Source organism: Entelurus aequoreus, linkage group LG01 (genome assembly GCF_033978785.1).
Source record: "Entelurus aequoreus isolate RoL-2023_Sb linkage group LG01, RoL_Eaeq_v1.1, whole genome shotgun sequence".
Classification (NCBI taxonomy): domain Eukaryota; kingdom Metazoa; phylum Chordata; class Actinopteri; order Syngnathiformes; family Syngnathidae; genus Entelurus; species Entelurus aequoreus.
In genome coordinates this window covers 47,562,993-47,585,681 of record NC_084731.1, presented here as the reverse complement: position 1 = coordinate 47,585,681, position 22,689 = coordinate 47,562,993, and the positions used below count along the sequence as shown (strand labels likewise).

Genomic DNA, 22,689 nt, shown 5'->3' with positions numbered 1-22,689 from the left:
CAAGTTAGGACCGACATCATGGTCCTAATATGGAAAACCATTTCATCTAATAGAGAATGTCTCATTTGCACCCCTAGTGGTGAAACATATTAAAATGAGGGTGGTCCCAAAAAGGAGGGATTTTTCAAATTGACTGTGTGTCGGTTTTAAAGTGCACCCCCCTCTGGTCAACATATGAAATAACAAGTGCGTGTAAAAATTTGAAGTGCTCCCCCTCTGGTCAACATACGTAATAACAAGTGCGTGTAAGAAGTTGAAATATGCCCCCTTTGGCCAAAATGAATGAAACAAATAAAATAAATATGTAGATAGAGACATACTGTAATAACTTGAAGTATAGAAAAAAAGAAAAAATTTAAAAGAAAAAAAAATTCACTAAAAGCAGTCTTTTTCTCACAATGTGTCGACTTTTTTCTTATAAAATTGGGAAGAATTTCTCATATTCTTTCTTTTTCTGTAATATGGCAATATTTTCTCGTAAAATTATTACTTTTTACGTAAAATTGTGTGATAAGGTGGCGACTTGTCCAGGGTGTATCCCGCCTTCCGCCCGAATGCAGTTGAGATAGGTTCCAGCACCCCCCGCGATCCTAAAAGGGACAAGCGGTAGAAAATGGATGGATGGATATGTAAAATTATTACTTTTTTATGTAAAAGTATTACTTTTTAATGCAAAATGGTGACATTTGTCATATAAAATTCTGACTTTTATCACAATATTGCCAATTTTTTTGTTGTTCTTGTAAAATTGTGAATTTTTTTTAGTAAAATGATGACTTTTGTCATAATTTTGCCAGGTAAAATTCAGTTTATTACTATTATCATATTGCCAAAATGTTAAAGTTTTCTCAAAAAAATGTGACTTTTGTCAAGTAAAATTACGACTCTTTTCATAAAATTGCCAACATTTTAGGCTTTTCTTGTAAAACTGCGACTGTTATTGAGGAAAATTCCAACTTTTATCATGATATTGCACAAATGTTCAGTTTTTCTTGTAAAATTTTGACTTGCGTTGAGTAAAAATACGACTTTTATAATAATACTGCCAAAATTCTAATTGTTTTACTTACTGAAATTGTGACCTCTTTCTCATTTTTCACAACAAGCTTTTTTATTTTTGCATAGTATGTATATATTAATAATGTTGTAAATACACATCTTTATATATCCTAAAGAGGTAGCCATTTTTCGTGTGTGTGTGTGTGTGTGCGTGCTTGCATGCATGTGCGTGTGTGTGTGTGTGTGCGTGCTTGCGTGCACGTGCGTGTGTCTATGTGTGTGTGTGAGAGATTGACATTTGATATTGTGCCTTTTTTATAGCATTGCAAATTAACACTGCGGCTAAAATAATAGTTAAATCTATTTATCATACAACTTTGTCTCAAATTTGTTAGCTAGCTAGCAAGCTCACTATCTAACCGAGATGTCTGACATTCGCCCGCTTTAAATGTTCCCGTATTACTGATGTAGTGTCATAATAACAAGATCTGCTTTGCAACAAAAATAAGAGGAAACGTTCCAACAATTGACATGTTTTCACTCATGATATTGTTGCGAGTGACCTTGCTGACTTGCGTCCTCCCAAAAAAACACGAATGATGCAACTATTGTCGATAAATGAATTTGGAGGCGACAAACTTTATTGTCGATATTTGTCGACAAATCTAGTTTATAAGCAATAAAATAGTCAAAATAGTTTGAGTCTCTTCATTTCTCCCATTTCTTTGTGAAGTCTCTGTACATGCACTGCAGCGCTACTAGAACTACAACCACAATACGTCAGCTATGGCTAGTTAAGCTACATCCACGCTACATCAAGACAAAAGTTGGGTACCAAAATTTGGTGCCATTGCCAACATAAACAATTGAATGTGCATTTATCGATTATTTTAGTAATCGAGTAATCAATCGATCAGTTTGTTCAAGTAATCAGATAAAACACACTTTAAAAGCATCTGTGCATATTTTCAAGAAAATAGTTGAAATAAATGATTTTTCTGCTTGCCATAACCTTCTTTTTTTCTTCTAATAAATGCACCTCACCTTTTAACATATGTGCATTATTAAAAATAAAAATTAAATTAAATTTTAAAACTTTCCGCTGCTCAGTGCTACAGAGATCAAGGCAGCCACACAAGTGATTGGCAATCCCTGTCATCCCTCAAATTGTCTGACTGGCGTCAACATAAGCAGTTGTACTTCGCTGACGACCTCCTTAAAATACCAGTAGAGTGGAAAAACAAGTTGACTTTGTATGCCTAATTGTGTTTCATTGCATCCAATTGTATTTACAATCCACAAAGTATGTGAAAATACCGTCTAAACATCACAAAATTCCACAAATTTAGCCCGCCATTTTGAATATTCCGCACTGAACATCTTGGGTAATTTCCGTAGTTTGACGTGATTGGAGTAACCATTCTGCACTCTGACCATGTTATCAGATCAGTCATGCTGAAAATACGCAAAAATTAGTGAGCGATGTGCTGTCTATCATACGCAATCCCTAAGTAAGACATGAACACATATGTTTTTCCTTTTTTTTATGCATTCTAAGTCGTAAATAAACAAATACATACATTGTCTGTAAAAAAGAGCTCTCTATTCTGCCCTCAAAACCCTCTAAATAACCATCCAAAACCCGCCAAGAATACGCTTTATACATATCGTGACCTGAATATTAACCAAATATAAGCGATGTTGTTATTATAAGCGCTAACACAAACAAACAATTTTTTGATTGATAACAGACAGCTAAGTAGCCCTCTTCTGCTTTAGTGTGAACTGGCCACGATGTCCTGCTGCTCCCGCAGCATCCTGTCTCGCTCATCAACATTGTTCTAGATTATAAATCATGCCTCTCATCTGGATATTAGGAGGATTCAGCCGTAAATCTAGAAGTTGTTCATCTGTGACATTCAAATCATACCCGTAGATGGAGACAAACACACACAACCGAAGACAGTTTCTGCAGGGAGACTTCTCCTTCCCTTCGTGTGCCCCTAAGTTGGCTTCAAAGATCAATTAGTCAATCAAAGTTTATTTATATAGCCCTAAATCACAAGTGTCTCAAAGGGCTGCACAAGCCACAACGACATCCTCGGCTCAAATCCCACATCAGGGCAAGGAAAAACTCAACCTGATGGGCTTCAATGAGAAATTGGAAAAAAGATGGCTGCTCTTAGTGTAAACAATAACAAAAACGTATGTATTAGCACTTCTGGCTATTTTGTATCACACCATATTAGCTAATACAATGTATTGTTGGACGTTTATATATGATAATATTATGGTAGTGTAATTACAATTTTTCATGTTTTATGTGTTCTACATCACGAGCAATAGAGTCTGTGTTTCCTCTTCATTTACCGAGTTTCGTGGATGTGGCCATCTTGGTTTCTGACTGAGTAACGGGAATGCTCATAACTAGGCTGTGACGTCATTTCCAGCTCTAACTTCAGAGGTTAATGGAACGCACCCTTAAAGCATGAGCAGGGAGAAAGGGAGCGTTTAATTTGCTCACTCTAACCTACCTACAGCACAGTATGGGTAATATTGGTTTGATAATTATCAGTCCAATATATATTGTGCACCTCTAATCAAAAAATAAAATGTATTTAGTTGCTGTGGTAGTACGGAGTTTATGCTGCCATGCTTTTATTTTGAAGCTTACTTTGCACTGAACAGGAAGTCACGGTGAGCATGTTTTAATGCTAAGTAAACAAAGTTATATTGTAGTAGTTTCATGATGCTTACTGATAATTTTGTTGAATAAATTATCAACATAAACAAACCAATCTTTCATGAAAATGACCCCTTTGGGTCGACAAAAGCATGTACCTTATTTTCCGGACCATAGAGCGCACCGGATTATAAAGCGCACTGCCGATGAGCGGGTCTAGTCAGGTCTATTTTCATACAAAAGGCGCACCGGATTATAGGGCGCATCAAAGGGGTCATATTATTGATTTTTTTTCTAAATGTAAAACACTTCCTTGTGGTCTACATAACATGTAATGGTGGTTCGTTGGTCAAAATGTTGCATAGATTATGTTTTACAGATCATCTTCAAGTCGCTTTCTGACAGTCGCTTCAGGATTTGCCGTTTTGTGGGCGGTCTTATTTACATGGCTCACCTTCGACAGCGTCTTCTCCCCGTCATCTTTGTTGTAGCGGTGTAGCGTGCAAGGACGGGAGTGGAAGAAGTGTCAAAAGATGGAGCTAACTGTTTTAATGACATTCACTTTACTTCAATCAATAACGGAGCAGCATCTCCTCATCCGTGGCTCACTAGTGCAACAACACCGCCGGAAATGTAAATAATAACTAAAGTTCCTTGGGTGAATAATGTAAACTCACTATACCGGTATGTTTTAGCATTTTCATGGCGAGTTTACTGACAGATTCAAGTAAGAACTTTACAGTAATTTATATTAGGAATGGCAAAAGCGGAGGATGCACGTTCCATAACAAAAAGATAGAGAAAAAGAAGAAGATTATCGACTACGGTGTCGGCAAGGACTTATGCAGATCCCAAATACAGATCAGCAGGTACCAGAAGGTAAGAAAAGTTTATTTTGCATAATATTGCGAAACAAAGCGCCAGATAATATATCTTACCTTATACACACACACCATAATAAAACTCTTATGTTGAAGCACAGTACAATCCATCAAGTGGTGCGGCTTCATAGCTCACCAAAGTTGTACTAAAACACTTTGATACATTTTTTAGCGCCGTGTGTAATGTTCTATATTTTCAATGCAACATATAACATTTTGGTGTTGTTTACTTGAGTCATATTGCAGCCTACACATATCTCTTATGTGTGACTGCCATCATATTGCAGTCTACACGTATCTCATGTTCGACTGCCATCTAATGGTCACACTTATCATTTCACCACGTACCAAATAAAATAGCTTCGAGGTCGGTAAGCACAGCCAGAATTATTTCGTTCATTAGGCGCACCGGGTTGTAAGGCGCACTGTCGAGTTTTGAGAAAATGAAAGGATTTTAAGTGCGCCTTAAAGTCCGGAAAATACGGTATGTCGACAACTGCTGTATTTTGTTATTAAGTGAGTGTATGTGTAAAGATGCAGTGTAGTTTTGTTTATTATTTACCACTTACAATAACGACATCTGTCTGTGTTAACTCCTAAATGTCAATTATTTGGCAGTAGTGTCAGCCTCATGTACTTCAAGTAAAAAACGCAACCTTCATCCACACATGCAGCACAAAGTGTGAAATCCCAAATCACGCCGCTGTAGCAGAGTCCATCTGTTTGCCGTGGTCACCACCAAAACAAGGCTCTCCCTCGCTTGGGGTCAACTGATTGCCACGGCTCGCATGCAGTCACACCTCGCGTCGAAACAAGCGCATGAAATCAGGTCACTGTGAAATCACAATCTGCTTCCACGCTAAATGGGAGCAATGTGGCGTGAAGGTAGCGGTCCGTTAAATAATCAGACGCTGTCAAGTTCACGGTGTTGGGATGCGTCTCCTTGCTACGACAGTGACTGCCTGAGGTCAGCTGGGGACTACAGAGACATTCAATGTATGGACAAAAGTATTAGGACAACAGGAAATGAAAATGAGTTATTGCAGTGATAATAATAAAAGTGTGTTAGAATAGTCGACTATTCGATTCAGAGGAGGCTGACCTTGCGGTTGAATCATCGGACATTAACCCCCCAAGATGTTCCAAGATGGGGTATGTAGGGCCTGTCAGTATCGTTTACATTTTAACCGATATTAGTACCAAATTAATGCTTAAAAAATGGTGCGGGTAACGTATTTTCCGGACTATAAGGCGCACTCACAATCCTTTTTTTTCCTCAAAATTCAACAGTGCGCCTTATAACCCGGTGCGCCTAATGTATGGAATAATTCTGGTTTTGCTTACCGACCTCGAAGCAATTTTATTTGGTACATGGTGTAATGATAAGTGTGACCAGTCAAACATAAGAGATACGTGTAGCCTGCACTATGATGTCAATATGACTCAAGTAAACAACACCAACATTTTATATGTTCCATTGAAAATATAGAACATTACACACGGCGCTCAAAAATCCATCAAAATGTTTTAGTACGACTTTGGTAAGCTATGAAGCCGCACCGCTTGATGGATTGTACTGTGCTTCAACATACGAGTATTATTATGGTGTGTGTATAAGGTAAGACATTATCTGGCGTTTTGTTTCGCAATATTATGCTGAAGCAACTTTTCTTACCTTCTGGTACCTGCTGATCTGTATTTGGGATCTGCATAAGTCCTGAAAAATTGCGCACGTCCACCTTTGTAGTCTGTGCCGACATCGTAGTCGATAAGCTTCTTCTTTTTCTCTATCTTCTTGTTATGGGACATTCATCCTCCGCTGTTGCCATTTCTAATATAAAGTTGTGACAGACTCTCACTGTCTGGGGCGGTATAGCTCGGTTGGTAGAGCGGCCGTGCCAGCAACTTGAGGGTTCCAAGTTCAATCCCCGCTTCCGCCATCCTAGTCGCTGCCGTTGTGTCCTTGGGCAAGACACTTTACCCACCTGCTCCAAGTGCCACCCACACTGGTTTAAATGTAACTTAGATATTGGGTTTCACTATGTAAAGTGCTTTGAGTCAATAGAGAAAAGCGCTATATAAATATAATTTACTTCACTTCACTTCACTGTCGTGCGGGTTCTCAGGACCATCAAAGGAAGACATCGCTGCGAGCAGGGTTGACTTCTTTATTATTTCAATAAAGGGCGCCTTCAGGTCGGGTCGCTTTCCAGCTGCGCCTCCCTCTGCTGCTCGCTCCGCCGTCTGCTTCAGCTTTTCAGCCGGCCGCGTCTTCGTCTGCGTCTTGTGTTCCGTCTCTCTCGCTCCTCCAGCACTTCTGGCTCTCCACCTCCTTTTGCCCCGTCGTTCTCGGCTGCTCTCTTTTTAAACACCGCGAGGGGATTAGCTGATTGTGACCAGGTGCGCGATCCCCGCACCTGGTCACAATTGGCACGTCGCTCTCGGCGCGCACCGTCTCGCCGCTTGCTCGCCGTCCCCGCCTTCTCGCCACCATCTTGGACCGGGCTCCGGCGCAGCACGCCTCTTACTTATATCTGTCAGTAAACTCGCCATGAAAGCGCTAAAACATACCAGTGTAGTGAGTTTACATTATTCATCCAAGGAACTTTAGTTAGTAGAGAGTTCCGGTCTGACCTTTTTTCAAGGGACACATTTCAAGTCAAAGTCAAAGTCAGCTTTATTGTCAAACAACTGTTTGTACAGGACATACAGGTGGACGAAATTACGTTCCTCTCACAACCACGGTGTCTATAAATATAAAGTGTAAAAGAAGAATAAAAAAGACAACAATTTAAACAGTCGCATGAGGGGGGGGGAAAATATACAGGGGAAGAAGATAATACCAGAATATCTATAATATCTATCTATTGTATATACAGTATTGCAACGTAAGTATTCAAGTATTCAGATGGGAGTGCAAAGTGCAATGTAAACAGTGTAAACAGTTAAAACAGTTAGCAGCATTTTGAGTCCGGAGTAAAGTGGCTAAGTGATAGATGGTGTGTGTGTGTGTGTGTGTGTGTGTGTGTGTGTGTGTGTGTGTGTGTGTGTGTGTGTGTGTGTGTGTGTGTGTGTGTGTGTGTGTGTGTGGGTGAGTGGGGGGGGGGGGTGTGGTGTAGTGTCTCAGTTCACAGTTCAGATCAGATTGCAGGGCAGAGTGAGAAGGGGGGGGGGGGGCCGGGAGAGAGTTCAGCTTCCTGACAGCCTGATGGATGAAGCTGTCTCTCAGCCTACAGCTTCGAGCTCGGAGGCTTCTCAGTCGTCTGCCGTATGGCAGCAGTCTGAAGAAGCCGTGTGAGGGGTGTGTGATGTCGCCTGCCACGCGGAGTGCTTTGCGTGACAGGCGTGTGTTGTAAATGTCCTGGAGGGAGGGGAGGGGGGCACCGACGATCTTCTCAGCTGCCCTAACTGTGCGCTGCAGCGTCCTGCGGCAGGACGCCGTGCAGCCTCCGTACCACACAGTTATGCAGCTGGTCAGGATGCTCTCAATGACGCCCCGGTAGAAGGAGTGCATGATGGAGGCTGAGGCTTTTGCTCTTCGCAGTTTGCGGAGGAAGTAGAGGCGCTGTTGAGCCCTCTTGGCCAGTGATGCAGTGTTGGTCTTCCAGGAGAGGTCATCTGTGATGTGCACACCCAGGTATTTGGTGCTGCTCACTCTCTCCACCACCGCACCATTGATGGTCAGAGGAGGGTGCTGGGTGTGCGCTCTCCTGAAGTCCACAACAATCTCCCTTGTTTTCTCTACATTGAGAGAGAGATTGTTGTCACCGCACCATGTGGCCAGTTGGCTCACCTCGTCTCTGTAGCCGGTCTCATCGTTATTGTGGATGAGACCTACCACAGTTGTGTCGTCCGCAAACTTGACGAAGAGGTTGGTGCTGTGCTTCGGCGTGCAGTCGTGGGTCAGCAGGGTGAAGAGAAGGGGGCTCAGCACACATCCTTGAGGGGCCCCTGTGTTCATGATGGTGGTGCTGGATGTGTACCTGCCGACCCGGACTGCCTGTGGTCTCCCAGTCAGGAAGTCCAGCAGCCAGTTGCACAGCGACGTGTTCAGCCCCAGCCGGTCCAGTTTGTGAATCAGCTGCTGTGGGATGATGGTGTTAAATGCTGAACTGAAGTCTATGAACAGCATCCTGGCGTAGGAGTCTTTAGTGTCCAGGTGGGTGAGAGCTGAGTGGAGGGCTGTGGAGATTGCATCATCGGTCGATCTGTTGGCCCGATATGCAAACTGGTAGGGGTCCAAGGTGGGGGGGAGGATGGACTTGATGTGCTGCAAGACTAGCCGTTCGAAGCACTTCGTGATTTCCGGCCTTGAATGAAGAATGATTTAAATAAATGCCCGATAATCAATATGACATACAAGTGTAAGAATCTATCGCACTTCTAACAACAATGGAAGAGAAAGAAGAAGTTGTTGGTAATCATGTTATCCAAGAGGATACTGAGGGCAGGAAAGTATAGACTATTGTCTAATTACGCTTTTGTTGTCAGCTCTATGCACAAATGTTGCAATACCACAGCAGTAGAAGGTACCAATGGAAATGCATTAATAGCAGTGGTACCGAGCAGGGAAAAGGGTCTAAATGTGTTTATGAAGTGTCACTCTTTAGTCCCCCTGTAACGATCTGTCACTTCATTCCTGTTTGTCTCCTTGTTTTTGTATTTACTTCTCATCAGTGCTCTTATTTTGTTCCATTTCCTGTTTGTCTCTGAGCACTGTTTGATTACTCACCTGCCGTTGATTGGCAGGCGGTCCACACCTACTGCCAATCAGCGTGTCTTATTTGTGCCTTGTCTCGAGCACTGCTCAGTGCTCGAAGATCACTTCATGTTGTGGAACCTTTACGTGCAAGACTGCTTCCTTTCTGTTGATGATAATAAAAGCATCTTACCTCCTCATCGCTGTCCTGGTTCCTGCATCTTGGGGTCCCAAGAAATTGCAGTTATGCGAGTTCCTCACATGAAGTGATCTTCGAGCACTGAGCAGTGCTCGAGACAAGGCTTAAATAGGACACGCTGATTGGCAGCAGGTGTGGACCGCCTGCCAATCAACGGCAGGTGAGTGATCAAACAGTGCTCAGAGACAAACAGGAAATGGAACAAAATAAGAGCACTGATGAGAAGTAAATACAAAAACAAGGAAACAAACAGAAATGAAGTGACAGATCGTCACACCCTCTAGGACAGGGGTCACCAACCTTTTTGAAACCAAGAGCTACTTCTTGGGTACTGATTAATGCGAAGGGCTACCAGTTTGATACACACTTAAATAAATTGCCAGAAATAGCCAATTTGCTCAATTTACCTTTAACTCTGTTATTATTAATAATTAATTATATTTATCTTTGTGGAAACACTGATCATCTTAATGATTTCTCACAATAAATATATATAGAAACAGATAAATATCAATATGCAACACTTTATTTTTATATATTCTCTAAGTGCACATTTTTCAAATTAAACATTTTCAAATGATCACTTCTAAGACAGTCTTGTGAAATCACAATATCCCATTTTAACTAGCTAGCCACTAACATTTTTTAACAAATCATGAATTACTTTGCACCATGTTTGTACAAATAATAACTCATGTAAAATACAAAAGTAAACTCTCAAATTTTTAAATCATGTCACACTTTGAACTGGACACCAAATCTGTTATCTGTGGCATTGCATGCTGTTAACTAGTGTGTTGTACTCTGGTGTGTAACTTGACACTGCAACTCTGAGTGAGTCTTGCAGATGTGCATCAGTGAGGCGTGTTCTGTGTTTGTTCTTGATGAAGTTCATGTCAGAAAAGGCTGATTCACAAAGATAAGATTTTTCCTCATTGTTTGCGGAACCTTCTTAATCTTTTGGACATATTTTCACAGCAATCTGGCCTTAAGCTTAATTATGATAAATGTAAAATGTTAAGGATCGGAAATCTAAAGGGAACGTCCTTTCGAATGGAATGCAAAGTGCCTGTTTTGTGGACAGATGGACCAGTTAACATACTTGGTGTTGTTGTCCCAGAAAATCTGGAAGATCTAGGCTCAGTAAATTATGATAATCGACTAAGAAAGCTGGACAAAATTATGCAATTATGGAAAGGGAAATCCCTAACCTGGTATGGTAAAATGTCTATTGCCAACTCGTTAATTATTCCTCAATTTATTTATTTGTTTTTGTCATTACCAGCTCCATCACAAAACTTTTTTAAGATTTATGAGCGGAGGGTCTTCGATTTTGTCTGGAACGGCAAACCAGAAAAGATTAAAAGAAAGGTTTTGTACAAAGAGTATGAATATGGGGGCCTGAAACTTCTCAACCTTGAAGCTATGTGTCTGTCTTTAAAAGCATCAATTGTTCCAAAGATGTATTTAAACATTGAGTGGTACACAAATGTCCTTTTGGACAAAAAACATGTACTGTATCAAAAGAAATTGTATCCTTCTTTACAAGTGATCCCCTCCCATTTTTCTTATGTAGAGAGTCTGCTGGGAAACATGGCGGGGTTCATAAAGGAAACAATCCACTCATAGTGGTGTTTTCAATTTTATGTGCCAGAAAAAAAGAGACGATATTTTGCAGCAGATAATATGGATGAACTCTAATATTGTAATAGATGGAAAGCCTTTCTTTTGGAAAAATATCTTTGAAAGAGGAATCATTTTTGTCAATGATATTATCAATGAGAATGGTAAAATGCTGAAGTATGATGAATTTAGAACTATGTATGGTGATGCTTGCTTAAGCTTTTCATTTTATCAACTAACTGGAGTAATTGGGAAAAGATGGAAACAAATAATTAATTATGGAACTACTAAATTATTAGTTTGTAAACCTCTAATAAGAAATTCTAGTTGGCAAAAAGGAACTAAAATAAATAGAAAAATATATAATGTTTATTTAATAAAGAAATCTTTGAAGGCTGCCCCATACAACACATATGGAAAATGGGAGGACTTTTTTGACTGCCCGTTGCCATGGGATGCCATATTCAAACTAATCTATAAAACTACTATCGATGTACAAAATCGTTATTTTCAAATTAAAATTATTTATAACTTCTTGCCCACAGGGAAAATGTTAAAATGATGGAATATGACAGAGTCAGATGATTGCCGGTTTTGTTGTCAGGAGTCTGAATCCACCCTGCATTTGTTTTGGTATTGTCATATTGTGTCTTTGTTTTGGGTGGAAGTTGAAAAAATGTGTTTAAGGATTGGTTTGTTTATGAAGCTTAATGTGGTTTCTGTTATTTTAGGAGAGTTCATTGACAATCATGATTTAGTAAATTTAATTATAGTACTCCGTAAAATGTTTATTTTTAGCCAAAAACAGATATTCACTTAGTATTACTCTCTTTAAAACATTTATTCAGTATTTTCTAACTTTAGAAAGTTACATGGTTGAAAACGATAATGATGCCAAAAAACATTTAAAAAAAAGATGAGAAGTCCTCAAAGGCTTATTTTGAAAGTATAATTAGCGGTATAGCTCGGTTGGTAGAGCGGCCGTGCCAGCAACTTGAGGGTTGCAGGTTCGATCCCCGCTTCCGCCATCCTAGTCACTGCCGTTGTGTCCTTGGGCAAGACACTTTACCCACCTGCTCCCAGTGCCACCCACACTGGTTTGAATGTAACTTAGATATTGGGTTTCACTATGTAAAGCGCTTTGAGTCACTTGAGAAAAAGCGCTATATAAAATGTAATTCACTTCACTTCACATAATTATGTTTATAGATTATATGATATCTGTTGTTGTGTTCCCTAATTTGAGTGACCTGGACATAATCTGGACTGTACATAAATGCTTATTTTGAAAATGTAATTTTGTTTATAAATTATATGCAATCTGTTGTGTTCCCTAATTGTTTTCTGTGTACATGAATGAAGGTGTGTGTTGCTGAGTCCGACTTGGACATTATCTGGACTGGACCTGGTTTTAAAAACCCTTTAAACAAATCTAATTTCATTGACAACCTGGTCTGTTGAAGATAAGGCCCTTTTTTAAAAAATAAAATAAAATAAGATAAATAAATAAAAAACATTTTCTTGGATAAAAAAGAAAGTAAAACAATATAAAAATAATTACATAAAAAATAGTAATTAATGAAAATGTTAGTGGACCAGCAGCCTATACAATTATGTGTGCTTCAGGGACTGTGTCCCTTGCAGATGTGTTGTCTATGTTGTGGGAACCAGAATATTGGTAGCAGAAAGAAATAACCCCTTTTGTGTGAGTGGGTGTGGATGAGTGTGCATGGAGGGAGGTTGTTTGGATTGATGCACTGATTGAAAGTGTATCTTGTGTTTTTTTCTATGTAGATTTAATTTTTTTTTTTTTTAAATAAAAAAATAAAAAATATATATATATATATTTTTTTTTAGAACAGGCCCGCGGGCGACTCATCTGGTCCTTACGGGCGACCTGGTGCCCGCGGGCACCGCGTTGGTGACCCCTGCTCTAGGATTACATGTGCTTTTTTTGTGATTGTTGTGGCTTAAAATGCCTAAACAGTTGTGCCTTTTGAGCAATAAAGAGTTGATATAATGTTACACATTACTGTTCCTGCCTTAGTCTACACAAGAAACAAAAATACGTTTTGATATTTGATGTTTGAGCGCCACTCAGAATGCGACTATCCAATTTGATTGGCAAAAATGTGCGGGAAGTTGCGAGCATTGGACCAAGGTTGAAGGCCTCGCATAACTTTGCAGGGATTGGTTGAATTTGTCTGATTGCCTATTAGACCGTACATTAGGTAGTGATGCAAGTAGACACAAAGACAGAAGGGAGGCCCCTCCCATTGTCTGCCAGGAGGATGAGGACAAGGGCTGATGCATCCCCTATCTCCTAAATGATGTCATAGATGTCCAACCCTAAGCTCCACAGGACCCGCACCAGGCAGCCAAGCGCAGAGAAGCAAACGGATGTTCCGCCGGGAGCGAGAAACGAGATATCCCGTGAGTGCTTCAAAAGGCGGCACCACTTTTCTAGCAACAGGAGCTTGAAGGTCTCAGGTGCTTTATACATACTTGCCAACCCTCCCGTTTTAAGCGGGAGAATCCCGATATTCAGCGCCTCTCCCGACAACCTCCCTTCTCCCGACAAACTCCCGGTATTCAGCCGGAGCTGGAGGCCACGCCCCCTCCAGCTCAATGCGGACCTGAGTGTGAGTGGGGACAGCCGTTCTCACGTCCGCTTTCCCACAATATAAACTTGCCTGCGTCATAACATCTACGGCTTTTGGGAGTGCACAACAAGTATTAGTAGACGCAGCAGAAGAACGAGGAATACAGCCATGGCGACGCCGAGCAAGATGAAGAAATACGCTTGCAAGTTCCAAAGCGAATGGAAACAAGAATTTCAATTCATCCAGGACAGTTCGAAGGGGAAGGGGTATGTTGCCTGTAAATTTTGTAGAACAGACTTCTCAATTGAACACGGTGGCCGAAATGATATAATCATTCATGAACGGAGAGCGAAGCACAAGGCGGCGGCAGCGCAGCACCGGTCACAGTCCAGTATTATGGGCCACCTCGCAAAATGGAGACCCGATGGTGTAATATATGCCGAGACAAAGATGACTATGCTGATAGCTGCAAGCAACATCCCATTCTCATTTGCGGATGTTTACAACAAATCCGTGAAGAATATGTACCCGGATTCAGAGATCGCTTGCCAGTACTCAAATGGCAGAACAAAGGCGACTCAAATAGTGAAAGGTAAGTGGGTTTTTTTTAGTAAGCAGCAAGTACAGTACAGTTAGTAGAACAACTGTGTTTTCATTACTGTGTATTTGATAGGTGCCATTGCCCCGGAATTGGACAAGGAAGTGATGGAACTTTGCCAAAACCAACCCTTTGGTCTGATGTGTGATGAAAGCACAAGCAGAAAGACGGATAAAGTATGTATTTTGTATTTACACTTCTCTTGTAAAGTAATGTTGTGGCTGCTGTGAAAATTGCTTTCTAAATATATTTATATATATATATATATATTTTTAAGGAGTTTGTGATATTGGCCAGGGTTTGCGATCCGAAAACTGAGGAGGTGGTGACGAAGTTTCTGCACATGCCAGTGTGCAACATTGGCACAGCAGAGAACCTCTTTGAGTCACTGAACACAGTGCTAAGGTAAATGTAAAGTCGCTTATGTGTAAATGTAAACATCAGAGGTGGGACCAAGTCATTGCTTTGCAAGTCACAAGTAAGTCTCAAGTCTTTGCCCTCAAGTCTCGAGTCAAGTCCCGAGTCAAGACAGGCAAGTCCCGAGTCAAGTCATGCATTTTGAGTTTCGAGTCCTTTCAAGTCCTTTTAACCACAGACTAATATTTTTACACAGATTGTGTATGCTTTTAAAACGTTGTATTTATTTATTAAAACAAGTGCATTTGAAATAGCAGGAACAAAAATATTACTGACATTGCAATTCATAATAGCACTATTAAAGGCCTACTGAAATGATTGTTTTTTATTTAAACGGGAATAGCAGATCCATTCTATGTGTCATACTTGATCATTTCGCGATATTGCCATATTTTTGCTGAAAGGATTTAGTAGAGAAAATCGACGATAAAGTTCGCAACTTTTGCTCGCTGATAAAAAAAAAAGCCTTGCCTGTACCGGAAGTAGCGTGACGTCACAGGAGCTAGTATTCCTCACAATTCCCCATTGTTTACAATGGAGCGAGAGAGATTCGGACCGAGAAAGTGATGATTACCCCATTAATTTGAGCGAGGATGAAAGATTCGTAGATGAGGAACGTTACAGTGAAGGACTTGAGAGACAGTGATGGACGTATCTTTTTTCGCTCTGACCGTAACTTAGGTACAAGCTGGCTCATTGGATTCCACACTCCCTTTTTTTTATTGTGGATCACGGATTTGTATTTTAAACCACCTCGGATACTATATCCTCTTGAAAATGAGAGTCGAGAACGCGAAATGGACATTCAGTGCCTTTTATCTCCACGACAATACATCGGCGAAATGCTTTAGCTACGAGCTAACGTGATAGCATCGTGCTTTAACTGCATATAGAAACACAAAAATAAACCCCTGACTGGAAGGATAGATAGAAAATCAACAATACTATTAAACCGTGGACATGTAAATACACGGTTAATGCTTTCCAGGCTGGCGAAGGTTAACAATGCTGTGCTAACGACACCATTGAAGCTAACTTAGCAACGGGACCTCACAGAGCTATGCTAAAAACATTAGCTCTCCACCTACGCCAGCCAGCCCTCATCTACTCATCAACACCCGTGCTCACCTGCGTTCCAGCGATCGGCAGAAGGACGAAGGACTTCACCCGATGCGTTTGGCGGACCGGAGACGTAGGAAGTCAAGGTGAGGTCGGCGGCTAGCGCTCCAACAAAGTCCTCCTGGTTGTGTTGCTGTAGTCCGCTGCTAATACACCGATCCCACCTACAACTGTCTTCTTTGCAGCCTTCATTGTTCATTAAACAAATTGCAAAAGATGTCCAGAATACTGTGGAATTATGAAATGAAAACAGAGCTTTTTGTATAGAATTCTACGGGTACCATAACTTCCGTTACTCTGACTTCGTCACGCGCATACGTCATCATACCGCGACGTTTCAGCCGGATATTTCCCGGGAAGTTTTAAATGTCACTTTATAAGTTAACCCGGCCGTATTGGCATGTGTTGCAATGTTAAGATTTCATCATTGATATATAAACTATCAGACTGCGTGGTCGGTAGTAGTGGGTTTCAGTAGGCCTTTAACCAGTCATTTTAATAGTGTAAACAATTTTAAACATTTAACTCATTCCTTTACAGAATAAACACATTTGCAAAAACAAGTGCAACTGTACTTATTTGTACAAAAGTGTTAACATTGTATGTCCATGGCATATTGCATTGTAACTAGTTCCACAGCAGTTTCTATTCTGTTCTTACCTTATCTCATTGATCTCATCTCATACTGTATGTGTGTTGATGTGTGCTTACACATGAAAAACATAACAAATACATGAACATAACAATGAACAGAGTTGTACTTTTTAGATGTCAGGGCCCTATGCAATATGTATGTAATATAATATAATATATAATATATGTATATTATATATATATATATATATATAATATATATATATATGTATATATATATATATATATAATATACATATTATATATAATATAATATGTAATATAGTATACATTTTAACTGACCTTTATTTGACTATGTTTGTCTTTTTGTAGGTGGCTAAAATATGCGGTGCTGCTGACCGCCGTCTAACGTTACGTTATTGTGTGTGATACATTGACTAACGTAACGTTATGTGTTAGGTACCTCATGCAACCCTGCTTAAAAAAAATCACTTGACAAAAAGTATGAATAAGGTAGCGAACTGCAGTGGACGCAACAGATTGCCGTGTTTGCAATGACGTTATAACCACAGACATCTTATAAGTAGACGCAGCATTGGTTGCTGTGACGCGAGCAATTTGCATCTTGAAGTGGTGATGAGGAGCCGGCGAGTAGCCTAAACTGACAGTTGACAGGTAGAAAACAAAGATGCCGGGCTGGTGTTCAGCGTTTTCCTGCTCAAATGAGCGGACTGTTGAAAATAGGAATCGGGGGATTACTTTTCACAAGTAAGATTTAACATTAATGTACTATTGGTTGTATTTTATTAAAATAACATTACCACAGAGTTGAGAAGGAGCAAAGATCTTCAATATTTGTATGTGAAAATCACAAAGAAATCTTCTGGGGGACGATGACGCCCCTAAAGGGGTTTGGTTTACAAACTTTCAGCCCCACCTAAAACAAAATTCACCAGCCGCCACTGATTATGATGCATTCTCATTTTAGGCAAAATATAAGACAATACTTTCTTAACAGTATAATTGTAACCAGGAATAAGTCTTCAAGTAACAATATTCAAATACTAACATTGTTGGGTAAAACAGAATTTGGTTTTATTCTGAATCCAGTGAAACAGATTGGTGGTTTTAGCTGATATAAAGACTTTCAGGTGTTTATATATGTTTAAGTATTTGGCAGACGCTTTTATCCAAAGCGACATACATAAAAAATACATATATAACAATCACTGTAAACATGATCATTTAAGGGAAGAATGTAATACAAAATATCAATACAAAGTGTCAAGACAGAATAAACTCTCTGCTGCTGCAGCAACAGAGATACAGTCTATAAGATATATAGATATCTAATGTATTCATACATTGTTTATGTAGGATATACGCATGTATATATAACCTAATCATATTGTTTCTTCAATTTAAAAATAGCTGACCGTTTTTTTCCCCTTTCTCTGGGGATGATATTCCCAGTTTTGATCTCGGACGTCTGGTCACTTATAGCGTATAAGAATATTATATTACTGTTAAGCAAACTATGAATAATAAAACACGCCAAAACATGTGTCCTTTATCATAGCTACACGTATGACAAAAAAGCGCGTGAAAATCAGTGGTATTCAGTGAGGTAAGATGAATTAAATGCGCTGACAGTTCATTGCTCCTGCCAAATGAATTGCACTAGTGGAGCGGATCACCACTCCAAGATGGCGGCCCCGCGTCTCGTCTGCGCCTGTAGGCAGTAGCGCTCCATGCTGCGTACCCATATAAGATGTCTATAGTTATAACGTTAGCAGTGAGTTTACAGCCTCACTGATTTAACTACACAGCAAATAAAAGTCACGTTACTTAGCCAATAAACGTTAGCTTACATTCAAAACGTACCCTTCTTTGTGCATCTTCAAATGTCGAACGAAGTTGGAAGTTGTTACGTCTCCGTCTATAATATTCGAACTGCATGATTTGCATAGGGCTATTTGTTTTTTGTTGACCGAGTCGTAGTTTAAATACCCGAACGAAATTAACTTTGGCATAATTGTTTCTCACTGCCGCATTGTTTGACAATTCTTCTTCATTGGTTGTCCTGCAATTTGATTGGATGAGAGCTGTGTGATGAAAACAGCGTAGATCTAATTTGATTGGCTGTTGTACTGAGAGCACACTAGCTGACAGGAACAACACGCTGATAGACACAGACGAAGAAAAGGAAAAATACGGAGCGGAACGCTCCCAAATAACTTTTTAATCTTTGGGTTTTGGGGAAAGTAGCAAGTCATGTCAAGTCAAAAGCCTCAAGTCCAAGTGAAGTCACAAGTCATTGATGTTAAAGTCTAAGTCGAGTTGCAAGTCTCTTTACATTTTGTTAAGTCGAGTCCAAAGTCATCAAATTCATGACTCGAGTCTGACTCGAGTCCAAGTCATGTGACTCGAGTCCACACCTCTGGTAAATATATTACAATATGCTAGGACAGTGGTTCTCAAATGGGGGTACGTGTACCCCTGGGGGTACTTGAAGGTATGCCAAGGGGTACGTGAGATTTTTTTTAAAATATTCTAAAAATAGCAACAATTCAAAAATCCTTTATAAATATATTTATTGAATAATACTTCAACAAAATATGAATGTAAGTTCATAAACTGAACATCAAAAGTAGGCTATTCCATTCATTACAATGCAATATTCAGTGTTGACAGCTAGATTTTTTTGTGGACATGTTCCATAAATATTGATGTTAAAGATTTCTTTTTTTGTGAAGAAATTTTTAGAATTAAATTCATGAATCCAGATGGATCTCTATTACAATCCCCAAAGAGGGCACTTTAAGTTGATGATTACTTCTATGTGTAGAAATCTTTATTTATAATTGAATCACTTGTTTATTTTTCAACACATTTTTAGTTATTTTTATATCTTTTTTTCCAAATAGTTCAAGAAAGACCACAACAAATGAGCAATATTTTGCACTGTTATACAATTTAATAAATCAGAAACTGATGACATAGTGCTGTATTTTACTTCTTTATCTCTATTTTTCAACCAAAAATGCTTTGCTCTGATTAGGGGGTACTTGAATTAAAAACATTTTCACAGGGGGTACATCACTGAAAAAAGGTTGAGAATCACTGTGCTAGGAGACAGACCACTAATAAGTAATGTTGTGCTTTGTTTATTCCTAGTGACAGAAAAATTGACTGGAGAAACGAAACCATGCAGCATTAATGGTAAGAAGTATTTAATTTATTATTGGTTACCTTCATAATAACAATGTTATTAAAAAGAAAAAGAGACTTATTGTACTCTAAAAATGTTGGTCTTACTTAAAAATGCACACACTTAGTTGTATTCAGAGTTAAAGAATATTATATGGCTCTCACGAAAATACATTTTAAAATATTTGGCTTTCATGGCTCTCATGGCTCTCTCAGCCAAAAAGGTTCCCGACCCGTTATAGAGGATAAGACTAGAGAAAGCAATTATATCCCAAGCTCACTTGTGCTTAATTTGCTCATTTTCATTTGCAGTTATGGAGCTAGGAAAAAGTCTGCCGCAGCTGGGATTGGACCTGACCAGCCTCCGGGTACAAGTACTGGAGTACCAATTGCTTGCCAGGGAACATCTTCCCCAGGAAGCAAGGATTGACCGGTTTTGGGCCATGCTAGGGAGAGATGGAAGATTCCCCACACTCGTGCATTTGATGAAAGCACTTTTATGCGTGCCACACAGCAATGCATCATCAGAGAGGGTGTTCAGTATGGTTCGAAAAATAGTGACAGAGAATAGAAAGAGGATGGACAATTCAACCCTTAACTCACTCCTTTCCTGCAAAATAAATTTCACAGATGCTGCCCACAGCTATATTCCTTCAAAGGCTGTGCTTCTGGCTGCAAAGCATTGTACTTTCAAGTACAACAATGAGTAGATGAGTGTTGTGTGTGTGTGTGTATATGTGTAAATAAATGAACACTAAAATTCAAGTATTTCTTTTATTTATATTTATATATATATAATAAAATAAATATATATATATAGCTAGAATTCACTGAAAGTCAAGTATTTATATATATATATATATATATATATATATATATATATATATTGAAATACTTGAGTTGGTGAATTCAAGCTGTAAAATACTCTCCTCTTAACCACGCCCCCAACCACGCCCCCGCCCAACCACGCCCCCCCCCTCCTCCACCTCCCGATATTGGAGGTCTCAAGGTTGGCAAGTATGGCTTTATAGCGGCCTACGAAGTCTGGACTGCTGAAGATGGTTTATACCCGGCAGTCAGGTGACGCCCGCCTCGCCGCACGCCTCCCATAAAAAAGTCGTGTCTCGGAGCAGCGTCGGCCCAAAAGGAAAAGCTGACATGCTTCACTTTCAAAGAGGGAGATGGGGACAGTTGCTCTTTAGAACTTTATGTGGCTCCCCTCCCCCGCATCTTGGCTCCACAAAAGGGGGGGACCTTGCCCCTCATCCCCACCCACCAGGAATTTCTCAGGCATTGCTGGCTTCACCATGACAACTGGGCGCTTAACAAAGCATTTCTCTTCGGCATTCGTCCTTTCACAGGACAGGGAGGGTGGAGATGGGGGGAAGGGGGGGGGGGCAAAAGTATAAAAAAAAAGACGCAGGGGAGACAAGAGAGGGAGGGACTTTGGGAAATGATTGGAGGCAACAGAGGAGGTTGCAGGGGTTAGAGTCATATCCTCCAGTGTCCTCTGCAGAGGACATTTGTGGACATGCTCAACAAAAACTTAGCACAAATGTCCACTGCAGAGGACATTGCTTCTCAGGAGGACACAGAGCCAGATAGGACTGACTGACATGCGGACAAAGAAATACAATATTGGTGGCGTAGGTTTAAAAAAATAAGTGCTATAAAGTCACTTTAGAAAACCATAATATCACGATACAGCGATGATGACACAGTGGTACCTCAACTTAAGCGTATTTCAAAATAAGAGCTGTCTCTCGGTTAATTGTTATGCTTTAAGTTGCAAGCAAAAATTACAGTTACACGCATCCCTGCAATGGTTGGCATAGTGGATGCCATAGTGAACCCTGAAAATCCACCCAAACATCTGGTCTTACTTGCTAACAACATGTTATAGGGGAGTCATGTGACTCTCCTGCCAACTTGTCCACCAAACACAAATCGTCACATGACTACCCTTCCAACATGGCCACCAAACACAACTAGTCATGTGACTCTTTTGCCAACTTGTCCACCAAACACAAGTCGTCACATGACTACCCTTCCAACATGGCCACCAAACTAACTAGTCACGTGACTCGTTTGCCAACTTGGCCACCAATCACAAGTAGTCACCTGACTCCCCTGCCAAAATGGCCACCAAACACAACCAGTCATGTGACTCCCCTGCCAACATGGCCACCAAACACAACTAGTCATGTGACTCCCCTGCCAACATTGCCACCAAACACAAGTAGTCACGCAACTCTTTTGCCAACTTGGCCACCAAACACAAGTCGTCACATGACTACCCTTCCAACATGGCCACCAAACACAACCAGTCATGTGACTCCCCTGCCAACATTGCCACCAAACACAAGTAGTCACGCGACTCTTTTGCCAACTTGGCCACCAAACACAAGTCGTCACATGACTACCCTTCCAACATGGCCACCAAACACAACTAGTCATGTGACTCTTTTGCCAACTTGTCCACCAAACACAAGTCGTCACATGACTACCCTTCCAACATGGCCACCAAACACAACCAGTCATGTGACTCCCCTGCCAACATTGCCACCAAACACAAGTAGTCACGCGACTCTTTTGCCAACTTGGCCACCAAACACAAGTCGTCACATGACTACCCTTCCAACATGGCCACCAAACACAACTAGTCATGTGACTCTTTTGCCAACTTGTCCACCAAACACAAGTCGTCACATGACTACCCTTCCAACATGGCCACCAAACACAACCAGTCATGTGACTCCCCTGCCAACCGTTCCACCAAACACAAGTAGTCACGTGACTCTTTTGCCAACTTGGCCACCAAACACAAGTCGTCACATGACTACCCTTCCAACATGGCCATCAAACACAACAGTGTGGCGAAGTTGGGAGAGTGGCCGTGGCAGCAATCTGAGGGTTACTGGTTCACTCCCCACCTTCTACCATCCTAGTCACATCCGTTGTGTTCTTGAGCAAGCCACTTCACCCTTGCTCCTGATGGGCCTGGTTAGCGCCGTGCATGGCAGCTCCCGCCATCAGTGTGTGAATGTGTGTGTGTGAATGGGTG

At 40.5% G+C, this 22,689-nt stretch overlaps 1 protein-coding gene and 1 long non-coding RNA gene across 4 annotated transcripts in view; one reads left to right on the top strand and one right to left on the bottom strand.

Annotated features, from left to right (window-relative positions):
* celsr2 (cadherin, EGF LAG seven-pass G-type receptor 2) overlaps positions 1-22,689 on the bottom strand; it is a 230,372-nt gene that overhangs the window by 162,088 nt on the left and 45,595 nt on the right. The gene's annotated exons all lie outside the window — the stretch shown is intronic.
* On the top strand, positions 14,295-20,369 carry LOC133630830 (uncharacterized). Its single transcript, XR_009821351.1, has 4 exons — positions 14,295-14,461; positions 14,583-14,690; positions 19,593-19,637; positions 19,938-20,369. It is a non-coding gene; the product is annotated as an uncharacterized LOC133630830 (long non-coding RNA).